The 25,036-nt window shown below is 35.2% G+C and overlaps 1 long non-coding RNA gene across 2 annotated transcripts in view; it reads right to left on the bottom strand.

Moving 5' to 3' along the window:
* Positions 1–720: 720 nt before the first annotated feature.
* The window catches only part of LOC139702642 (uncharacterized), a 63,382-nt gene continuing 39,066 nt past the window's right edge, over positions 721–25,036 (bottom strand). The window contains exons 3-5 of one of the 2 annotated variants that reach the window (XR_011705214.1): positions 17,827–17,879; positions 5,348–5,387; positions 721–1,007 (exon numbers count right to left, since the gene is read on the bottom strand). This is a non-coding gene — a long non-coding RNA (uncharacterized lncRNA). Of the gene's footprint in view, positions 1,008–5,026; positions 5,100–5,347; positions 5,388–17,826; positions 17,880–25,036 lie in introns of those variants that run through there. The other variant, XR_011705215.1, reaches the window with a different exon arrangement.

Below are 25,036 nucleotides of genomic sequence, written 5' to 3'. Positions count from 1 at the left end.
TCCAGCTAAGTGGGAATTTGAATTAGATAATACATAAGGCTTCCTCCTTGCCAAGCAGAAGAGAAATAAAGTGAACATTTATATTCTAAGGAAATGCCAGCCACTGCATTAGAATCTTCCACTAAATTACCTTCCAACAAACCTGTGATGGTAAAATTTTAGGCTACCGTACAGCAATCAAAACTGAAGCCTGTGAGCTTCCTGAATATTTTTATGTATGTTTATTGACTGAGATGAAACCACATTTTGAAATGTAATTCCATTATGACAACTTTGATATCCAATTTAAAGAGGAGACACTTTTAGACTTGATTAATATAATGAAGGCAATTTTATGTTATATACTAATATCAGGAGTTAAAGTGACAAAGTTTTCTGTCATCTTTTTCAAATTTCATGAAGCATTTGGCAAAACAAAAGAAAAAACAAACTTTTCCTTGATTACTCTTTGTCACCATATCCCAAATGACCAATTCCTTTATTCATCTCACTCTGCAGGGATCTTTATGGTCACAATCTCCATTAACACTAATGATTAATTGAAGCAGTGGCTTAGCTATTTCCTTGTAACTTGGAAGCAGAAAGAATTGTTGAGTGCACCAAATACTCCCTGATTTCCTTAGTTTGAGTTGAATGGCATTTTTTTTTTTACCAGAATATTCAACCTTTACAAATGAAAGCATCTGACCAGGAATGATTGTTTGCTTAACCAGTCTCTCCTTAAGCATGAGTTTACATCTGACTTGTATTTTCAAAGAACTCTAAAATAAATAGCAGTAAAAGGATATCTGCAAAATATAGCATTATATATTTTATCTGAACTAGTTATTGACTATGAACTTAGAACTTCTAAGTAGGTGATAGATTTGGGCTGTTGCATCTTGATCCTCCTGTTGAGCTTATCATTGTGGTGAAGAACCAACGTGAGTTTGTGAGGAAATTCTTGGAAGTGAGAGCTGCAACCTATAGTCATGAAGTAGAATACATGTAATGGTCTTGGGTAATCACTAGGGAGACCAAGAGAGAGAAAATGAATTAATGAAAGTGGATTATAATTACCAGAAAAGTAAGTAAGTGAATAAATGAAGCAGGTCCCCACTTTATTATTTTTTATTGATTCTTATTAGTTATATATAACATCAGGATACATTTTGACATAATCACAAAAGCATGGAATATAATTTGCACTAAATCAGTCCCCAGCACTTTCCTTGTCTTCCCTCCTCCCCCACTCCATTCCCCTTTACCTACTCTACTCATGTTTCTGCAATTTATTTATAGTTTTTTTAATACTTATTTTTAGTTATAGGGACACAATGTCTTTATTTTATATTTATGTGGTGCTGAGTATCGAACCCAGTGCCTCACGCATGCTAGGCGAGCACTCTACCTCTGAGCCACAATCCCAGCCCCTTATTTATAGTTTTTTAAAATCAGTGTTTTGTGGCTTATAAATAGTGGATTATAAATTGATTTTCATATGCAAGAGCAACAAATAGTATATTTATCTTTTTCTTTTTTTAAAGACCTTGTAATTAACATATATTAATTTTACAGAATAACGGATGCCATTGTATCATATTTGTACATGTGTACAACATTTTGATCATTTCCATCCCACCATTACCCACCCATCCCCTCCCCTCCCGCCTCCCCCAATCCCCTTCCTTTTCAGTATGTCTCTCTTCTACATTCATGTCGTCTTTTCTCTTTGTAGATTTCACATGAGAGAAAACATGTGACACTTGTCTTTCTGAACAGTATGTTTATTTCTAGTTAATGCTCTTTTTCTACATTGCCAAAAAGCCCCACAGTACGTGGTGTCCAGTACTCATAACAGAACTTATTAAACAATGATAGAATTGCCTCATTACTTGTGTCTCTGCACTTTTATTCAGTTACAAGCTTAATGAGGGCAAGTATATGCTATTTTTGAACACATTATATACTAAAATCACAGTTAAAGTCTGTGTGTAGGAGTATGATTTACCTGTGGTACTTATTCATTCCTTGAACAAAATATTCATTGGATACCTGCTTTGTTCCAGGTCCTCTGCTAAATGCTAATAAAACAGTAGAGAACCAAGCAAATGTGTTCTTCACCTTCATAGATCTTATTTAAAAATAAATAAAGGAATAAATCAAAGTGTTTAAAAAAACTTATGAGCAAACAATAAGAAATACAAATTGCATCATAAAAATTACAAAGGAATAATATGTATTGTATTTTTTAAAAGCTCAGCAGACTTTTTTTAAATGGCGAATGCATTTTTATTTGTTTATATGGATTAAAATTATGCAAATAGGACTATTAAACTGAAACTAACATATTATGGGCTGCTGTCAATAGATTTATTGAATAAATGTGGTGAAGTTATAATCCAGATTTGACAATGAAATTCTGAGAATTAAATTTATAAAATTCGAGTTAACTGAGAATTTTAAGAATCAAGCTCATTGTGTAGTGAGGTATACACTTTCTGTTCAAAATTTGGCCATTCTGACTGTTATTTTGCCCACATCAGCTTTAAGATTTTTATATGGATTGAAAATTTTTCAATTAAACTACCTTTTCTGATTTATCCAAGCAGTGCTTTATAAAAACAATTGCTGAAATATGAAGTGAAAATAAGGAAAGTTGAAGAGATTGATCTATATAAATAACTTCATAGTACATATGTATGAGTCTTTAAGTTATTCTCATACAAAAACCAATCTTGGCAAGGTTTGGAAATCACAATTAGGGAAGAAAACATGGGTTACTACTTATTAAGCATTGCTATGTTCTTCACATTGTGTTGATATTTTATATATATGAAGTCATTAGGTCTTAAATCCTTGTGGGGGGGTACTTTGAAGTAGGTATTGTTGTCCCTATTTTATTGACAAGGAAACAGAGTCAAGAATTTATACTTTTGCCCTATGTTACATGTGAAACAGTTCTTACTTCAAGTCTTTCTTTGAATCAGATAGCCTAAGATGCTTCATTTTCCTGAAGACACTATCATGTCCTTGACTCTTACTATGAAGAAAATTTTGATCAGAAAACAGGATGGCCATTGCATGGCCCCACTTGGTTCTACTACACTCTGTTCAAAGTAGCTGTGCCCACCAAAATTGTAACCCAAAGATTATAAATAAATTAGGACTAAGAGCCAGGACTTTTGACTACCAGCCAACTGGGGATCCTTGATTCTTCTGCTTCTTTGGCATTCATTAATCTCTAGCCTTGCCTCCTCTTTCTTCCTTTTTCTTAAGTGAGCTCTTATCCAACCCTCATTACCTCAAATGCAATATTGTAAAGCTTTCTAAGAAGTCTCATAATTTCTGCAAGTTCTAAATCACTTCCATACCACTTCATGTACAAGTGACAATCTTCCATAATACAGTTCTAATCTGTTATTTCTACCTAAGTCTTCTGTGGATATACACATGGCAACAAATTAAATTTAAGGATTCATGTCCTTCACCCAATGCCTAAACCCTTATTACTCTTTAGCACCCCTTCTCCAAATGGTCATATTTCCTGTTTCCTAAATATTTCCACTTGTCTTCTGCAATAATTTTATTCTTCTTCCATTATTTCTGCTTTTAGAAGTCCCCCAATGCCTGAATTGAATTTTACTTTCCCTGTTCTCCCAGGTAGAAATTTTTTATTACTTTTCTGGGAACTTCCCTAGTTTGTGTACCTGAGAGGTCACTAATACACAAATAGTCAGAATTTAATGTTTCACTTCCCCAGTGACTGGTAGATTTTACATAGGTAGGGATTCTAGAGTGGTAAATTAATATCTCCTAAAGTGCTTAGTAAAGTGTTTTGAGCAAGAATTCAATAAATATGTACTGAATTAATGAAGAAATCTGGGTTTGGGCTAGAAATCAGACATGATTTGGGGACAAAACAAAACAAAAAAGTAGATTTGGAAAGGCTATCTAGAGGTCTCAAAATGCCTTGTGAATCCTTTGAAATGACTGTTTATGTGCACATTAAGATAATAAGGAGAAAAACAAGATAGAAGATAGAGTAGGTTCAAAAATGGTCTATTCTCTCTTTTGGTTTGGTTAAGGGTTTAGCAATCATGTTTATATTTTCAGAAAATCAACTCTGTTCTATTGATCTTTTGTATTTTTTTTATTCTTGATTTCATTAATTTTGGCTCTAATCTTAATTATTTTCTGTTTTCTACTGGTTCTGGAATTAGTTTGTTCTTGCTTTTGTAGGGCCTTGAGATATAACATTAGATTATTTATTTGGGACTTGTTAAAAAAATGTAGACACTTAATGCTATAAACTTTCCTCTTAGAACTGCCTTTATTGTGTCCCAGAGATTTTGATTTTGATATGTTGTATCCCTGTTCTTATTTGTTTCCAAAAATTTTCCCATTTCTCCCCATTTCTTTTCTGATCCATTCATCATTCCCTTAGCCAAACTAACCAAAAGAAAGAGACAGAAGACCAAAATCAACAAAATTAGAGATGAAAAAGGAAACATCTCCACAGACATTGCTGAAATCCAAAGGATCATTAGGAAACATTTTGAAAACTAATATTCTAATAAAGTATATGGAAGATATTAAAAAATTTCTAGACACATATGACTTAACCCAAATTGAACCAAGAGGATATAGAAAACCTAAGCAGACAAATATCAAGCAACAAGATTGAAGCAGTAATAGAAAACTTCTCAACAAAGAAAACCTGGGACCAGATGGAGTCTCATCTGAGTTCTATGAGACTTTTAAAGAAGAACTAATGCCAATCCTCCTCAAATTATTCTGTGAGAAAGAAAGGTGGGGGGAGCACTCCTAAATTCATTTTATGAAGTCAGTATCACCCTAATACCAAACCAGATAAAGACACATCAAGAAAACTACAGACCAATATCCATATGGACCTTAATAAAAAACTATTAATAAAATTTTTAATTCTTAACAAAATATTAGCAATCTGCATTCAAAAACACACGAAAAAGATTGCACACCATGATCCAATTGTTCCATTCCAGGGACACTAGATGCCTACTCCATGCAGGCATCTCCCCACAGTAGCTGCTAGCTGACTTTGGATATCTGGAAGGGCAGTGGAGAAAATCCTTGGGCTAAAATAACAGAAATGGTTAAACTCATTGAATGAGTTTGTTTTATTAAAATAGCCAATGACTAGGAAATAAAAAAATAGACTGGAATAAAATAGATCAATGGATCAGTATAAAGCATCCAGAAACAGACATGAGTATTTATGACAAGTTGGTAATTAAAAGAAGTTTGAGTGAAAGAACAAATTATTCAACAAATGGTTTTGGACAACTCCCTTCCCATGTAAAAAAAATATATATATATTCCTTACCTCATTGTCCACAAGAATATTTTCCAGTTGGATTAAAGACCTAAAGGGAAAAACAAACTTGAACTATTAGAGTTGCTTCAAGATTAAGAAGTCTTTCTTAAATAGGATAAAATGATAAAATTTGAAAATTAAAACTCCTATACAACAACATGAATGTTGGCAAACAAAAAGAAGCAACAACTCAAATCTACTTGGCTAAAAGGCACAGTCAAAAAAAATGTTTTACTGGGGGAAACAATAATGAGATACCTTTTTTTTTTTCATCAAGACCATCAGAAGAAGTTTAAATGTCAGACAATATCAAATGTTGGTAAGAAAGTGGGGACTTCATGCACCTCTGATGGTAGTACAAACTGGTTCAACTTTAGAATGCATGTGGCAATACCTAATAAGGTTTGTAAACACTTGTCCCTATAATAGGCCATTCCATTTCAGTATATATGTCCTACTCTGAACTCTCATATGTGTTCAGAAAGAGATGTATATATGTGTGTTCATTGCAGCATTGACTCTAATATTAGACATTTGAAAATAATCCAAAAATCCTTTTGGACCAATTTGCCTTTATGAATTGATTCTTTGACTCCTAATGATCCATATGGGAAAAAAAATCATACGATGAGTAGATTCAAAAAACCTGACACTAAGCAATAAAAGCAAAAAAAAAAAAAAAAAAAAGAAGATAAGATACATGTATTAGTGAAAAGCATACCAGATAGTCTAAGTATTGTCTGTGGATGGATATATGTTGAGATAAAAAATGAATTTGAAGCAACTTAAAACAAAATCTAGTAGTTGCTTCTGGAGAGTAAGAAGAGAACTGTACAAAAGGGATGTGGTTATGGGGATTTTAGCTTTATCTGTAATATTTTGTTTTTTAAATGCAGACTATAAATTATTATTATAATATTCTTTGTAATATACTATATTAATTATAGTAAATATATTATAATAATCAGATTATTCTTTGTAATAGTATGAATTATATTAAACATACTATAATAGTATTCTTTGTAATTATATTGTTCTTTGTATTATTCTTTGTAATTTTCCGTATTTTAATATTTTTTTTTCATGCAAAACTTTTGAGATGTTCTCTTCCGACTTCCCAACGTATTGATGCAGACCTGTACAGAAATATGAAATACACAGTGAAAAGTGTATATAAGATGCTCTGCTACTTAAACTATTTTATGGTAAAATTTTTAAAGTTTATTTCTGAGAACCGTTTTACTCTTGCCATTTTTCTGTGTGAATAGGATAACACAATTAGAGAGACTCTGTTCTGAAGGAAGATCTTGAGAGATCATTATAGAAAAACTCTTTCATTTTACAGAAGAGAAAACGAAAGCCCAGAGACTGGCTGAAGGTCACGCAGCTCGTTAGTAATCCAGTCAGGATGAGAACTCCGAAACCACGCCAGAATGTTGTATGAACTACCTTTTCCCGGCTGTCATCTTTATTCATCCTTCCTCCTCCTCCCCCAACACTCTGACAGAATACTGCTCCTCTATTATTATTCTTGTTACACTCGGCTTGGTGTTATTTACGTATGTCTGTTTCCCTCCCAGAACATGAACTTTTACTCCTGGAACTCTGAGACCATATCTGATTTATCTTTGTAGTTTTGCACATAGTAGGTGATCAATAAATATTTGTTAAATATTCTATTTTAGTTATTATCTTTATGGTATTGCCAGTTTGGTGTGAAGGACAATATATTCAAAGGAATTTAGCACTTAGATTTGTTATAACTCTGATAATAGAGCAAGAAAACTATTTAATATCTAATCTTCACTTTAGAGGTTACTTGATTCAGGGAGCTGAGCCACAACATCTCTGTCATGCTTTGTGATATATACATCATAGGCAAGACATGTGTTTAGCAGCTGAGCTTGCCTTATCACCAGGATGGTATGTGACTCAGTGGAGCACGGGCAAGCTTTTCTTAGAGGGGTGAGCATGAATGCCCCCCCCCCTTTTCCCCAGCATCATCTTAATCTTGTACTCAACATTCAGCCCCTGTGGTTGATAAATGTTTAAAAGATTTTCACTCACACTGTTTTGCCAATGTGATAGATTTTATTCACCAGCTGAGATTTTCATGTGTTCTCTAGCTTCCTATGGCTTTTCATTGGGTTTGGGTTTCTCTATCCTTCCCTTATATTAGTAATGATTCTAGAATAATGGAAAAGAGCTCAATTCAAGCTTCATAGCAATTTAAATATCACTTTTATAGTCCCCCCCATTTCTACAGCATCTTCTCTACTAATATTAACACCACAGCTTGAGGCAGGCGCAGACCAATTTGCCTTTATGGATTCTTTGACCCCTAAGAATCCTTGCTCTGTTTCTGAGCCCTTCCGACAAGAGCCTGATGTTAGTACCACTAGCTTATATCTACATGTTACCTCAAAGGCAAGTGAAAGAATTAAATCAACCTTTTCTTCTTCCTCATAGAGAACAGACTATATAAATTACATTTGTATACAAGTCTCTGCTTGCTTTTAGTAATTCAAATAGGAAATCTGCATATTTAGAAAAAAGAGGAAGTGGCAGATTTTTTTTTTTTTGGATGACAATATCAGGCTCAGGGAATGAACTTAATATGAACTTAGTGAAATATCAAAACCATTGTGGTTGATGTATATGAAAAACACTTGGATTCCTAGAGCATCCAATTTTATGGAATTGAAGTTATGCTTTTAACATTGTGTAAATATGAATTTTGTGAAGAGGATAGCCAATAATAGTGTTTATTTCCTACTGAATTCAGAAAAAAATACTTTTAATAATATTTTATATAAATACCTTCCTCTATCTTCTGAGCATCAAATGAATGACTAATTAAATCTGTTATATAAAAACATCATAGCAGATGGTCCTTCCCATTAATGAGTACGTAATGAAATAATAAACATGCTGAAGAGAAAGACATGAGAGATTGCAGATCAGTTGTGCAGTGAGTCATTTATCTCAGGACCCAGAGGTCAACCAATAGGAAAGCTGCTGTGAGAATGAGCATTGAATCCCCTCTCCTTTTCCCATTCTGCTGGTCACCTATTAATGCCATAAATGATACATTTAAATTATTGGGTCTTCAGCATAAAGTGTCCCAGAAAAATACTCCACAATTCACATAGATTTAATGTTAAAATGGTAATCTCATTTATAAATATATAAGCAAAAGTTATAATGTAATAACAAATGGAATTCAGTAACATATCACAATATTAATATAATATGACTAAGAAGGGTTTATTCCAAGACAAAGAGAGTATTTAATGTCTGGAAATCTATCAACATAATTCATTACATCATGAAATCCAAAAGGAAAAACAAAATGATTATATCAGTAGATGCTGAAAAAGCATTTAGCATAATTCAGAAGTCATTCTCAATAAATAATAAGTAGAAGGAAACTACTTAGCTACAATGAAGGCAATTTTCCAGAAACCAACAGAAAATGTCATTCTAAATAAGAAAACTCTCAAACCATTTCAATTCAAATCAGGAACTATTTAGGGAGGGTCATTGTTAGTAATTACTATTTTAATATTGCCTTGGAGATTCTAGTAACTATAGGGAGGCAAGAAAATTAATTAAGATGCATAGGCATTAGAAAAGAAACCACTAAGAGAGTTGTGCTGGATTGTTATATGGTTAAGGAGGTTATAATGGGAAATATATTTCTTAGAATTCCTCACATTTGTGATTTTGTGCAAGAGTTGGCCAAAATCAGAAGTCACATGAGACTTGGGAGGCAGAGGAAGTCACTATCTCTGAAGATCCTCTAGAGCAGGGATAATTGATGGATAATTGTAGAAGTACCAGTGAATTCGAGTTCATCACCATTCTTTTCCTACTCCATTTCTAACTCTACTTCCCGCTAGACCTGACCACAAGTAACTCAGGTCCTCCAGCAACTCCACAAGTGGGAGCTATGCAGAAAGACCAGCTATTCATAAACTTTTCAGCCAGTTCTTTGTGTCTTCTCTCTGGCTTCTAGATGTATCCAGCTTTCCAGACTTCCATGCACATACGTTTCAGAGGTCTCATTAGTGACTTTTTTCTCATCTTCTAATTCCCATTTGGAGACTTTCTTCCAAACATTTCCAAACACTTGTGTAAGGTCTTTTCCTATAATTAAACCTATTTCATGATACTAGTTGCTCTGTTTCTCTGAATAAACTCTGAGGACCAGAATTAGAAAAATAATCTATTAAGGGGGCTGGATATGAGACAAATGTTTAAAATAAAGTTTTCCTGTATTTTAGCAATATGAACCTAGAAATAAAAATGGAAAAATAGTAATATTCTGTTCATGATAGTGACAAAAACTATAAAAAATTAGGAATAAAAGCAAGGCTGCTAAGCAGTACAAAGAAAGGCATAGGATTATATGAAAAAAATTCAACTGAAGCACTTAAAACAAGATGTAAGCAACTGCAAAGCCATTTCATGTTCTTGAACATGGAGATGAAAGATGATAGAATGGTAGTCCTTCCACACCAATATAAAAGAAAATACATTTACAACTAGTATCTTAACAGAATTTAAAAAAATAGGTTGTCTTCAAATTTACATATATGAATAAGTGTCTTATAATAATCTAGACGTATATAAAAAAGAACAGTGTATATGTGTGGGAGTCCTTAATATATAAGAACCTAATATGGCTTTTGTAATCAAATCACTATGCATCACCATAAGAACAGATATATCAATTGATAAGATAGGAAATTCAGAAATAGATTATATGAGAATTTAACATGTGAAAAAAAATTGATAGTATACCTTGGTAGGGAGATTACATGTGGGGAGCCATTCTCACACGTGACTGGGCAACTCCCGGTTTGGGTCTGAGGCGCTCTGGCTAAACTGTGTCGGAGCTTTCCCGACCCTCTCCTGGTGCCAGAGCCTGTCCGTGTGGGGGTGTGACTTGACCGCTGACCTGGGGGCCAATCACTGACCCTGACCTTGGAGTGCTGCCCCCCTCAACCTTCACTGGATGGAATTCTCCCATGAATTTCTTGTTCCCCAATAAAAGGCTACTCCCTGGCGTGCTCTCTCTCTCTCTCCTGCTAGCCCTGAGTAATCCTTGCTGCCCTACCGGGTGGTTCAAGGTATGAATCAGAGGGAGAGCCATCTCGGACCTGGTCATAGAAAAAGGTAACTGAGTCTGTGTGTTTTATTTCGATCTCACTAGCTAACTTTTATGCCAAGAACCTCTTTAATGAAACCAGTGCGCTGGTCGCATGGTGGAAATTATTAGTTTATTAAACAATAAAGCTTTTAGTTTATATATGAGCATGAAGAGAAATTCAGAAGCATACATAAATTGGTTAATGTTAATTGTCTAGAGGGTAGGTGTAGGACATAAGGTAGGAGTTAGGAGAAAAAAGGAAGAATAAGAAAAAAGATAAATCATTAAGTGAACTTAGAATGCATGATATATACCACTTATAGAAATTTACATTTTAGTGTGATTGTGTATAAACATACACAGAGAAATGGATGGGGGAAGGGGGTGAGATCTAGTGACTTGTAAGGATCTCCATGACCTATCAGTTAAGAAAGAAAGTTGCATAATAAGATTCTATCTAGATTAAAAGAAACCAACGCACTGTATCAGTCAGGGTTTGAAGTTCTGAAGCAGAACTTCTAGGAGCCATATAGAATAGGAATATATTATAACAGTTTGGCCTTGTGCAGTTGTGGGAGCTGGTAAAACAATTTGTGTATGGCTAAGGCTTCTGTATCCAATGTAGGGCCTAAAATCTTCAGGGAAGGCAGTCGGGAAGGAAAGATAGTGATAAAATGCCATGCCTCAAAACCAAAATGGGCCAGGCATGGTGGCGCATGCCTGTAATCCCAGTGGCTCAGGAAGCTGAGGCAGGAGGATGGAGAGTTCAAAGCCAGCCACAGTAAAGCAAGGCTGCTAAGCAGCACAGTGAGACCCTGTCTCTACCAAAAAAAAAAAAAAAAAACCAACCAAACAAACAAACAAACAAAACAAAATGGAACCTAAAACTGGAACCCAAATGGTTCTTTTACTTCCTCCAATTCTCCCACTTTTGTCATGTGGGTGACCTGCAGGATAAGTCTTGGTCATAAAGCAGAACATACGTAAAAGCAGAAGAAGCTGAAGGAGGAAATCTTGTAGGAGCTGGAGAAACTTTGGGCATAGATATTATCTGATACCAATAGGGTAAGCTAGTAGGTCTACAAAAAAATGTGTATAAGCTGTGATAACACTTGATCCTACACTAACTTTCCAATCAAACTATTTTTATTTTTCCCTTCAGATCCCAGGTAAATTTTTTCCTTTGGCCAATCCTAGTCCAGAACCACAGAAGAAAGGAAATTCTGGAGAATGTTACCCCCTTATACATATGCATACAAATAAACAAGACTTCTAAGTGTATGTATACCTTTATGATGGAATAAATACAGAGAAAGGCATGTTAAGAGATGTGAACAGGGTTTTATGAAAGGGAAGATGGATGATCAGTCTTACCTGGATACAATGTTTTATCTTATTATTTTCCCTTATCACAAGCAGGTATTATTATAGTAATTTTAAAATATTGAATGAATTAGAAACAGTAAAAACCAAAATGGATTCACACAGATCTTCAATTCTTTCTGATTTGGGTCATTATCAAGCTTGTTTCTGTGCTTATATCCCATTTCTAGCATTTAATAGCTGTGTGGCATTTGAGCAAGTTATTTAATCTCTCTACATCTTATTTTCCTCATTTGTAAAATGGACATAGGAATGATAATGATAATACCTGGCTTGTAGAGTTGTTGTGAAGATTAAATGAGACCCATGAAATGCCTAGAATAGTGCTCAGCAAATAGCAAGTACTCAATAACATTAGTCATCATTATCGTTATTTTGGTATTGCTGTTATTGTTAACAAGTCTAGATGGAAATCACTCTCCTCATTCTCATACCCTATCAACTCGATTCTGTCCTGTCACATCAAGAAGAAAGAAGGAAGAAAAGTGAATCTGATTTAAACAGAGCTGCCCCAAAAGGTTGTTGCTAGCCCATGGGTCAGTGAGTTGTAACCCTGGGTAGTCATTAAAAGGATGTCGATGGCAAATAGATGCAAGGTCAAACAATGCTTATCCAGAAAAAGTCTGGGATTGAGACAGGCAGTTCTGGCTCAATGTGTGTGTGTGTGTGTGTGTGTGTGTGTGTGTGTGTGTGTGTGTATTTTCCCAACTGTTAGCATAAACATGCTTGTGTATAAATTGGAAAAAAAAACAACAACAGTACAATAACTAAGAATAAATGCACCTAGGAAAGGTTTATAAATGCCTGGAAAGGTGAGGTCAGTATACCACATATTATCTTTTATTTCCTGATCTACACATAAAGCTAAAAGAAGGGACTGCCAGCATACTCATTTATGCACCCTGAATCCTGCAATTTATTTCACTGTATTTGATGTTAGCAGGGAAGCATTTATTTATTTAAAATTGCTCAGAATATAGCACAAAGAGCTATTCTATAGGTAGGAATTGTGTCTACACTGCAAAAAATCCCCCTCCTGCACTTTTGACATATTGTGACCACACAAGAGGCAACACGAGGCTTCTTTTGTTTTTAGATGCTGCAGGAGGAAATGAAACAATGGGGCATGAACATGGCTCTCAACCTTTTTTTTTTTTTTTTTTTTTTCCTGCGGGGGCACACGTGGTTTGACTAATGTTCCCTAACACAATGCTCTTCTAAACGCCATTCCCAGATCACTGGCCATTACTTCGTCTCATTCACTGCCACCCAAGAGAGCATTTCAGGATACAAATGAGTGAGACTGACATTGCAGAGGATAACCTTGGAGACATTCTATTTTTTTAATTAAAAATGTAATGCATGAATATATTCTTATTGTAACAGACAAAATGGAAATACATTGAATATACTCCTATATCAGCTCTTCCTTGCTCAAACTCCTGCTTCCCAAAGAACGAAGTTAAAATATTAACAATTTGGTATATGTCTTCAATATCTTACGTTCTCATTTACAGTTATTTGTATATATGTGTGTGTATATAGACATGTATTGTTTTTCTATAAATAAGATTATATTTTAGATATTTTTGGTGACTTGCTTTTTTTGCATTCAAGATTGTAACATCAGAATATTTTTCCATGAGGACATAGAACCAATTTTTTTATAACATTAGCATATTCTTATGTTTCAAAAATATACCATATTTTGTTTAACCTCTCATTTGGTAGCTATTTATGTTATTGTTATGTTTATTTTTAAAACTCAATGTTGCAAAGAACATATTTGGTTATCTTGGTATTTATTTCCTTATGGATCAATATATTTATTAAGAACAGATACCTAGAAGTGGAATGGCTGTGTCAAAGAGTACACACATTTTATCTATTTTAGTATTTAACTACAAATAAAATGTCCTGAAACTTATACCAATTTACATTCTTATCAGTGGCATTTTTTTTTTCATTCATTCAAAAAAAAAAGGTTAATTCAGGGCTCCTTACCTACATACCTACGTATGTAATGTGGTGGAGGAAAAGTAAAGCATGTTCAGGAGTATCAGGAGTAACAGGTGGGTTGCATCAATCTCTGAGAAAAGCTTGAAAGGAGTATTGGAACAAGCCACCCAGCTCTCTGAGGGGAGGGGGTCCAAGGCAGAGGGAACAGCAAAATACCCCGGGTCGTCAGGGACGTCCCAGTGTGGCAGGACTGAAGCGAACAAAGTTAGTTAGTGGGTATATGAAAGTATCTGTTTCTGTGGGCTCTTGTGAATACCAAGTATTATTAATCTTTAAAGTATTGTCCTGTTTATTGGCTATCTCATCCCTTTTTTTCAACTTGTATTCTGCCTGATTACTAATGAGATGGAGGATCTTTTTACACATGTATTGATCATTTTAGGTTCATATTCTATTATTATTCTGTATTTGTCTTTATATATTAAATTTTTGACTGGAGTTTTTCTTACTGGTTTTTAGGGTCTGTCTATAAATTCTTATTGTTAGTATTTTCTTTTTTTAATATTTTTTATTAGTTGTTAATGGACCTTTATTTATTTATTTATATGCGATACTGATAGTTGAATGTGCCTCACACATGCTAGGCAAGTACTCTGCCACTGAGCTACAATCCCAGCCCTTGTTAGTCTTTTCTTAATTACACAGGTTGCAAATATTTTCTCCCAGCATTTATGATATTCAACCCTATCTCTTCATTAATGAATTTTGGATACTGTTTTCAGCTTGAGACAGCCCTCCTCACCATAAACAGGGAGATATCTTTCTATGTTTTTTTCTGATAGTATTATAATTTTATTGTTCATTATGTTTAGCTTTTTAATTCATTTGGGATTTACTTTTGTAAATGTTAAATAGAGAATAGCAGTATGTATAATGTATACATGTATTTTTCTCTATTTACTGATTTGAAATGTAATGCTTATTTTATTAAATTTCATAAGTATTAATCTGCTTCTGGACCCTCTTTTCTTATTGTTCTATTTTTTATATTTTCTTCTCAATATCACACTGTTTCAGTTATTAAGGCTTCAAAATATATTTAGATGTCTGATATGGATGCCCTCTAAATTAAATTTTCTTTTTAAAAAATATTACTGGAGGGGCTGGGGTTGTGGCTCAGCGGTAGAGCACTTGCCTTGCACATGAGAGACCCTGGGTTTGATCCTCAGCACCACATAAAAATATATGAATAAAATAAAGGTATTGTGTCCAACTACAACCAAAAAATAAATATTAAAAAAATATTACTGGAGATTCTATTTCAGATGAATCAAGAATGAGCTTCTCAGGTTTTATTTTATTGGCATTTCATTAAAATGTGTAGGTTAAGGTGGGAGAATTAATATTAAGTGTTCCTATCTGGGAAGTAGAGAAAATATCTTTCCATTTATTTAGGTTTCCTTTTATGTTTTTCAGTAAAATTTTACAGTTTTGTTCCATGCAAGTCACTTTCTTGCATATCTCTTGTTAGGTTTGTTCTTAGGCATTGTATGTTTTTTGTTGCTATTTATGAATGTGCTATTATATTATATTTTCTCCTATCTTAATTCACCTCTATTAGACAAAGTCATCAAAAATTCTTCCAGTAAATAAAGGTATAAGGATAGTTTTACTCTGATGATGGTTGCTTAATAACCTATTGTTAGTAATAGAGCATCTGAATTGGTTCCTTTATCAGAACACTCTCTGTGATATGACAAATCAAAGTGACTACCTTTAGCCTTTGCTTTAGGACATTTATTTACTTGGGAAGGAGGCAATTAGGCCAAGCCCTGAGGCTCATATATGTTCAGCCATCCTGGAATCTGAGAACAAAGCAACTGGGAGGCCTCTTTGCTCTTAGTACAATCATCTCTGATGCTTTGACTTTCTTTTGTTTCAAGCTCTTATTTTATGTAACAGAAGATTTTTAAATTATGCAAAATCTTATACACATAGAAAAAGCACATAAAAATAACTTGACCTCCTTTAATAGATGGGTCAGTTATTGTGACTCAAGTTTAACAGCTGTTGATTGTTTGCCATATTTGATTCAGAACTCTTTCTGTATTGTTTCAGTTAGTTTTAAGGAAACAAAATGTTCTAAATATAGCAAAAGCACCATCCCTTCCCTTTTCATTCCTGCTGAAATTGGTGTGTTTCATTCCCATGCATGTTTTCCTATCTTGATGATTTTTATGTGTACCTCTAAAATATTTATTGACTTATATGTTTTTAACATTTACACAGCTGGCATCAAAATGTAACTTGAAATTGTGGACTTCTGAAATTTGTCCTTGCTGACAAGGTCAGTTCCTTGAAGTTGCTCTTGATATCTTTGTTTTACATCCCTTTGGTCAGATTATTTACATGGTTACATCTGGTGGCCAGAAAAAACTAAGAAATGTAGTTTTTATTCCATGTCGGCAGACATAAGCCAGGCTTAAAAAAACGAGGTTTATCTTTCTAAGAAAGAAGAAAGAAACAAAGAAACAAGTACTAGAGTTACAGCTAGCCATCTCTGCCGAAAACCTTGAAATACAATGTTTATTGTAGATTTCTAACATATACCTTTATTGGATTAAGGAGTTTGTTTTTTCCTTTTCCCAGTTTACTAAAGAATTTTAAAAATTGGATTTAACTAGAAATAAAGGCTATTGAACTGATTTTTGGCATCTTTTAAGATGACTATATGGGTTTCTATTTTAATCCAGTAACATAATAGATTAAATAGATTTTCTAATGTTAAACTATCCTTGCATTCCAGAAATAAATTTTAATCAAGCAATAACTTGAGTCTTATATTAATTATAACCATACCCTTTTCTTTTATCCCAGTGCAGATTTTTATTTGCTAATATTTTATTTTAGACTTAAAACATGTTCATAAATTAAACTGACTTATTCTATTCTTATTTATTATTATTTGTATGGCTTTATAAGCAATTTATTATCTATTTATTATCTAGCTATTAAAAGTTAATGAGGAAGTTTCCCATTCTTTTTGTATTATGGAAAATTTATGTCACCTAGGAATTATCAATATTATATTATTTAATATAATTCATCTGTGATACCATCTGGGTTAGGGTCTTTTTAAGGGATAAAGCTTTGACTACTGACTATTCTTTTCTTGAGTTGCTTTTTTGCAAAAAAAAAAAAAATATATATATATATATACACACACACACACACACACACACACAGAAATCAACCCTTTAGTTTAGATTTCCAAACTTTTGACAGTAATTTGTACTGAGCTTTCTTTCACACTTGAAGAAAATCTTTGTGTTGCATTTTTGTCTCCTGCTTTATATTGTTTACTTATGTCTCTTTTATATTTTTTATCATAATTGTCAGAGCTCTGAAAATTGTGTTGAATTTTTAAATAATTAGTTAATGGCTACTGAGTAGCCCTTTGAAGCCTTTTGCTTACTTCATTGTTTTCTGCTTTTAACGTCTTAATTATCTCCTCCAAATTGGGCTTATTTTACTAATTCTCTTCTAACTTCTTGTATCCTGTGGTTAGGTCATTGTTGCAGGCATCAGCTATTTATTCCTAACTTGCTTTTTCTTTGCCCACTTGTAACTATAGTGGCTAAAATAGCTAAGTAATCAATTTCCTAGATATTCTTGGAGCTAGGTACAGCCATGTGTTCCAAGATATAAGAATTTTTCTAGGGACATACCAGGAAAGATATTTTTGCTGCTCACTAAAGCAGAGAAATACACAGAACACTGTTTCTTTCCAACCAGTAGAGGAAACAAGTGTAAGGAGAAGGCCCTTATGTGTGTCTATGTAGTGTCCCTTATAGAAAGAAATACAGATAGCATTATTGCTCTAGGTTGTTGGCTCAGGCCTTCTGTTACTTTATGAAAAGACAGCCTAGAAGTGGTTTACATCGTGCCCACATACCACTGTGGAGAACTTACTCATTTGATCATAACTTACCGGAAGTGAATCTGGGAACGGGGACTAGTCATGTCAATGCTGTAACTCTATTACTGTGGAAAGAAAGAACAGATCTTTACGACATGTTTTTTTGTTTTTTTAAAGCACATCATTTGTATCTCTTCCCACATTCAATAACAATAACAAAACAATTAAGGAACCAAGTTACTTATGAAAGCACAAAGTTGGAAGTTGTTCTATCATCCTTGGAGCTCTATAATAGGAAAAAAAGTGATTTTTGAAAATATTCATCTAAATCAGGTGATACCACTAGCACTCCTCTCTGAAAAAAATACCAAAATTTGAGCTAACAAAATCAACTTAGGTAAGCAGTAACAGAAAGCCTGAGCCAAAAACCTAAAGCAATAATGCTATCTGTATTTCTTTCTATAAGAGATGCTACCTAGACACACACTGGTATGTAATGGAGAGGCTTCTCAATTCACTATAAAATCATATGGAATGCAGACCAAGTTAATATACTCACAGGTGGCATTAGTTGGTAGTGTCATAAAAACAATTAGCATTGATTTGTACCAACTCTAGCTACTCAAATTAGCAGACTTAATGACAAGTGTGTATATAAGTGGCAATATTCTGCTATATATTCAGAAATATTAAAATGGAAAGAAGAATATCACTCTTTAATTCAAGATGTCAACATCATTGTCTTCATTAAACCATTTTTTTTTTATCTATCAGGTGCTATAAGATGTATTATAGGAATAAACAGAAGGTATTGTCTTTGGTCTCATGCAGCTTTCAGATTCTTATTATGTCCTAAATTGTCCCATTAATGGAATGCCTAAAAAACTTAAACTGAGCAACAAATATACCATTTATGTTAACTTCAAAATAAATATATTTTAAGAGTTCTATTATTTTGAGAAAAGTAATTGGTGAGTGATTAGTAATAATATTCATTAATCTTATTAATGATGTAATTAATATTATTAATGAGAATAAATTATACAATAAGATCTAGATTATAATTTCCCCAACATATTTCAATGCATCTGTGGCAATTACATTTAAATACTTACAGAATTGGGAACTTGGGACTTAACAGGTTAAGAAAGAACAAGCATGAATATATTTACAGCAAATAAAATATGGACTACAATATCTAGTAGGTGCTTAGGTATTTGTCCAGTCTTTGTTTTACTACTGTTAGCTGTGAGTAGGTTGCGGGAAGAAATGGCTGGATTCAGAAGAATGAAACAAAGCAGCATGAAGGGGACAGGCAGCAAGGGTAGAGTGGCCTTATGAGAAAGGTATTATCGTAGTATCATAGAATGTTTTTTCTGAAAGCATCCTTACATGGTGAAATTGTCATTTTTTTTTAGATGAAGTCCAGGGAGCTGCAATGACATGCTCAGTGTCCACCAGAGAGTTTGTGGCAGAGCCAGGTCTAGAACTAGCTCTCCTAACTCTGTTCTGACATTTTATTGTCTACCTGGCTTATCCTAAATGCTTCCAGGAAGCAAAGGAAATTCCCCCACTTATTCACATTTGCTTTATAAGACTCCTGGAACCCAACCCTAGCTTTGTTAAAAAAAAAAATGCATTAGCCATCACCTGGGGACCATACCCAATGCTTTGGATGTTCTGCCCTCACAGTCTTCCTCAGAGAATCCATCTCCACCTTTCTTCCCTAAAACTCCCTTGGCAAAGTCTAGGCTTCCTTCTTCGCTGGAGGCTTTGATTATTAATTCACTGTAGAGCTGGCCTGAAACACTAAGTCTCTTGATATCATTTCTATAGAGGAAAAGCCTCCATATTCCTAATTTTAAATAAGCACACTTACCTTTTAATAAAAAGCCAAACACTGGAGAAATCCCTATAAAATTTCTCAGTGCCTTTTTTTTTCTGTTCTAAAGAGAAATTATATATGCTGCTTAAATCTGAAACTATGACCTAATGTATTCAGAATCAAATATAACATAAACAAATCTCCATAGTTTCTGGTAAAAACTGAAATTGTCCTTTACTATTGCAGATCTCACTCAAAATTCCACCCCAAATTAAAGAGAACAGAGCAGTTTCTCATCATCTGATAAATGTGTAGAATGGATATAGAAAGAAAATTTACAGTGGAAGAAGTGTTGGTGACAGAATCTGGTACTATAGTTATTTTCTGAAATGCATTTTTTTTTTCCTTCAGATGATTCTTTCAAAAGAAAATGGTGGGCTGGAAAGTAGCTCAATTGGTAGAGTGCTTACCTTGCATGCATAAGGCCCTGCATTCCAATCTTGAGCTCAAGCCCATAAAGGGAATTCAAATCAGCATTACACCCAATGTAGCATCTTAAAACATCATCTTGTGGGTAATTTTACCAAAATATTCCATGTTTGAAAATATTTTTGAAATGTCTACATATGACAACATTGAACTGTGGGTACCATAACAATAGCATCCAACATAGGGACAGGTGGAGAACACAGCTATGAGCACTGTGGAACTCACAATCAAGAAATAGGTTATAGAGCTGGGTGCCCATGGCACACGCCTATAATCCCAGCAATTGCTATGTTGTCATATGTAAACATTTCAAAAATATTTTCATACAGGTGGGAGGATTGCAAGTTTGAGGCCAGACTCAGCAATTTAGCAAGACCCTAAGCAACTTAGTGAGACCCTATCTCAAAACCTAAAAAAGGGCTGGAGATGTGGCTCAGTAGTTAGCACCCCTGGGACCAATCTCTGGCATCAAAAACAATAACAAACAAAACAAAATAGACTAGAACAAGAAAGTCTTCATAAAGAAGCAAAACTTCAGCCAAATCCTAGAGGATTGGCAAGATCTGTACATGTGGAGAGGAATAAGGAGCAGGGCTAATGTTTAGTTGGATATTTTGGTACAACAGCACTGGCTGCTATGGCTGGCATCCATTCTGTGAACTAGTGAAGCCATTCTGAATGGTTGCTGGACCTGTCAAATGGGTTGTTAGGTATTCTGAAAATTACTCCTGGGGGCATTCTTCAACACAGATGTAGAAGTGACTGTTGGAGGTCAGGGAGCAGTTTGACTTGCCCCTGACCATCAAAAAGTAACAAACAAATTGACAGGAAATAGATTTATTTTATATATATATATATATATATATATATATATATATATATAGATATATATATATATATCTATATATATATATGCATTTTAATTGTCGATAGACCTTTATTTTACTTATTTATATGTAGTGCTAAGAATCGAACCCAGTGCCTCACACATGCCAGGCAAGTGCGCTACTGCTGAGCCCCAGCCCCAGCCCTAGACTTATTTTTAATTGTTTCTATGTCTCAAGTAATAGAGACATATCTATGCAAACATGTCTTCTATTATCATGCAGAAACTGTCTCAGTCCTGTTGACATTAATATATATATATTATTTTGCCATGCTGGGTATTAAACCCAGTTTCACACATAGCTCTACCACTGAGCTATGGCCCTCAGTTGGACATTATTCTTAAACTTCATTGTCATACAGGCATATGAGTCAAACTGATAAAACCCACTCAATGGGCACAGATGACGATAATGATTGTTTACCAGAATGAGAACTGTACTGTCACTTCTAACTCTCAGATCCAATTTCAACCCTTTCTCAATACAAACTTTAAAGCAATCTCATCAAGAAATAGCAGAGCTGGTCGGTCTTCTCTAGCAGGTACTTCTGCCATTTCACCTTTGGAGGTAAGTAGCCTCAGGGACACGGAACCAATTTTCAGCAGTGATTTGCTACAATATTGAATACACATCTCAATACCCTCATAGATAGAAAAGAAGGGTCTGATTCATCAACACTTTCCTTTAGGTCAGCAAACACTCAGGGAACAATTAGACTGTTTATAAAGACTTGGTACCTGGAATAGTGCAAAGTCAATTAAAAAAATATATTGAATATGTGAGCTTTTCCAAATTGTCATCAACTGTTATGACAAGCTATTAAAGAAGCTATTGTAGAGGACTGGAGGAGCAGCTGATTTCAAAACAGTAAATCAAGTCTTGGTCAAGAGCACTGATGAAAAGAGAACAGGATTCTTGCTGTGTTTATGAGTGGCTCAAGACAGCTTTAATACACATCAATCACAGGTAGGCAGCGTGCTCTGGTCTGTGCCCCCGACTCTCAGCGTGACCTTTTGTGAGTCACCAGACGGCTTTCAGGCTCGGTTACTCAGCCGAAAACAAAGCCAAGGAGCAGAAACCTCAATGAAAAACAGGCACTGAATCACTAATGAGATTTCCTGGGGAAATAAATTCCTCACCTCTACAACCCCCTCTCTGTGACAGCCCCCTCTAGACTGCCATGTCCCACACATTCAAGAGATGGTGAGCAAAGTGAAGTGTTTGAGGCACGTGGCTGTGCTACCCCCCACCCCCACCCCATTCCAGCTTCAGAAGCATTTATTGGGAAGAATTCGCTGTGGTTCTTAAACTAGGAAAAGCCATAGAGAAAGAAACCATCACGTGATCCTGCTTTTTAGAAATTAGAGCATTAGCTTTGGGTTCAAACCCTCTCAATGAACTATGGTTTGCTGAGAGACTTGTGAGAGCTGGCCAAGGAAACTCTCCCTTTCAGTTAGATTGGTTCTGAACAGTTTACAGTTGAATAACCAGTACTTTGAAATATTTCCGCCACCTCTAGGCAGAAGCATTCATTATTGTGAAACTTTCTGCTAAAATCAAAAGATCAGAGTTGCATGAAAGTGTACCGATGTGACTTGTGGGTGAAACCAAGTTTGGAGCAGAATGGCTGGGACAGCAGCCTCCTAGGAGGAGTAATAGAATAGGCAGAGGGTGGGCCTGGGGTTTGGAAACACCACCAATTCTGTCAACCTCCCCAAATCTGAGGTCCAGTAGGCCAGCTGGGGAAAAAGGAAGCTCAGAAGGAGGATGTGGAGAATGAGACTGTGCTTTTGTTTTTAAGATTGTACATCCCTTGGGGGTTGCAGTACCGACACCCCCACCCCCACCCCCGCCATGAGGTCCCTGTCTGGCACATAAGGGTCTCCTTCCTGAGGCTGGGCCCCTTAGAAGGGTTCCACATGACTGAACCCCACTGAATCAGTGAGTCTATTTAGTGGTTCGTAAGAAAAGCTGACGATATCAAGGCTCCAAGGCAGGCTGCCACCCCAGAGCCTCAATCGTAACTAATGGGGGTTTAAAAAGGAGATCAGAAAATATCATGCAGATAAAATACAGAGATAGGAGAAAAGACCATAACCTCAATCTGCAAAATGTAATAGCTTTGTCAAAATAAAAGCCAAAGCTAAACTCTCCTGCTGCTGCACACCTCCTAGCTCGAGGGAACTGTTCAAGCAGAGAGGCATTTTCTATTAGTGCAAACTCTGAATGCAGCAGGGAGAAACCCAGCCATAATATCTGCACAACGGCCCCTCCATGCAAACACCATTCCAGTAATGGGAAATTTTAATGATGTAAAGCAGCAAGGTCACACGATACATCCAGGCAGCCCTTGGAAAGACACTGCCTCTGCAGATATTACAGAGGAGAGCTCAGAATTGCTCTTGGTTCATTAGGCTTTGCCTGAGGGTTTTTTTCTTCCACTATTAACTACAAACAAGGTTGAGGTTCTTGTTACTCAGTTCCTTGTATGCAATGCAAAGAGGTGAAGGGCAGGGTTTGTAAATATGGAAATGCAGATGGCTTAGACGTGTTTTTACAATACTTGAAATATTCTCTCTGAGTCACCTTAAATATGAAAATTGCAAAAGCCTTATCAATGTTGCAGTATTTTTTTCTACTCATGTATAGATAAAGGTACTATATGCACATAAATATACACACATGGGGTGGATTGATTCCCTCCCCTCCATATAGCACCACCACATCTTCTTACGGTTTGCCTCCTTCTCCCAGCTTTATGACCCCATTGAGATCGCTCTTACTGTTTTCTTCCTCGTTACATTTTGATATTTCAAAGCATGGCCTGGATCTCACTCCCATCTCCCCACTCCACATTATTAATGAATTGGAAAGCAGACATCATTAGTTTTCGGAGACCATTTCTTTTAAAATTTACAGACCCCTTCATCTGAATCCCGAGAGACAGTCTGCTGTTCTCATCTTAGAATCTTATTAGCATCATATCTTCTGTATCCTGCCATGCAAACTGCATGGCTATGCACTTTCTAGCACTTGACCCTTTTGCGGACGGAATTAATTTACTCTTTGAAGATGCAGCAGCATGCTGTTGTGCTTGTTAAAGAAAGAAAAGCCAAGCAAGGAGATGGCAAAGCAAGCAAAGAAAATTCTGTTTAAAAGCAAGCTCTTGTAATCCAAGTTAGATGGAGACTGGACAGCAGAAACTAATAACCAGCGACTATTGATGGCTATGGGCAAATTAGCTGATTAGCAGGGATTGTTGAGAATTTCTGCATCCAACATCTAAGAACCTGGTATGGACGAGACCGCAGGAATTACTTTGTACTAGAGCCTTCGTTCTCAGAAAGCTCTGGTTCAATACGGTCCAGGTCAGCACTAGGAGAAAACTCAAGACACTAATGCTGATTTTTGTCAGCTACCTGATCTATCTCCTGAGATCTTTTAGACTCATTTACTTGGTACTCACTGTGTGCGGGTTTTAGATGCAGGAGATGTTTTAGATGTAGGAGACACAGCAGTGTGTAGGACAACATAATGTCCCTTTAGTCATGGAACTTAATTTCTAGAAAAGGAGTTAGGGAAAAAAAATACACAAGTGTGTATATATGTGCATTTAAGATTTGATTAGAGTTTGTAGTAAAGAGTTTAACATACACACACATATGTAAGCGAATAATTAAGAATATAAATTCAGGTAGCTCTAAGTGTGATGGAGGAAAATAGAGCCATGTCAAAGAATAGAGATTGATAAGAGGAATTATTTGAAATAGGGTGAACTGTTTACCTAGAAGTTGACATTCAAACTGAGATGTTAATGATATAAAAGAGTCAGATCTGTGAAGATCTCAGGGATGAGTGTTCCAGACAAGAGGTAAAGCCCCTCAAAGCAGAACAAGATTGATATTTTTTAAAACATTTAGACAGAATGAATGTGGCTGGAGTGTAGTGAGAGGAGAGGGAGGAATAGAAAAAATAGGCAGTATTGGAGAAGAAATGTAAAGCCCGGGATAAGGAGTTGAAATTTTATCCCAGTTAAGAAGAAAACAAAGGGTGTTTTAAGATCTCTCCTGATGCTTTTAAA

Source organism: Marmota flaviventris, chromosome 18 (genome assembly GCF_047511675.1).
Source record: "Marmota flaviventris isolate mMarFla1 chromosome 18, mMarFla1.hap1, whole genome shotgun sequence".
Taxonomy (NCBI): domain Eukaryota; kingdom Metazoa; phylum Chordata; class Mammalia; order Rodentia; family Sciuridae; genus Marmota; species Marmota flaviventris.
This window is presented reverse-complemented; position numbering and strand designations above follow the sequence as displayed.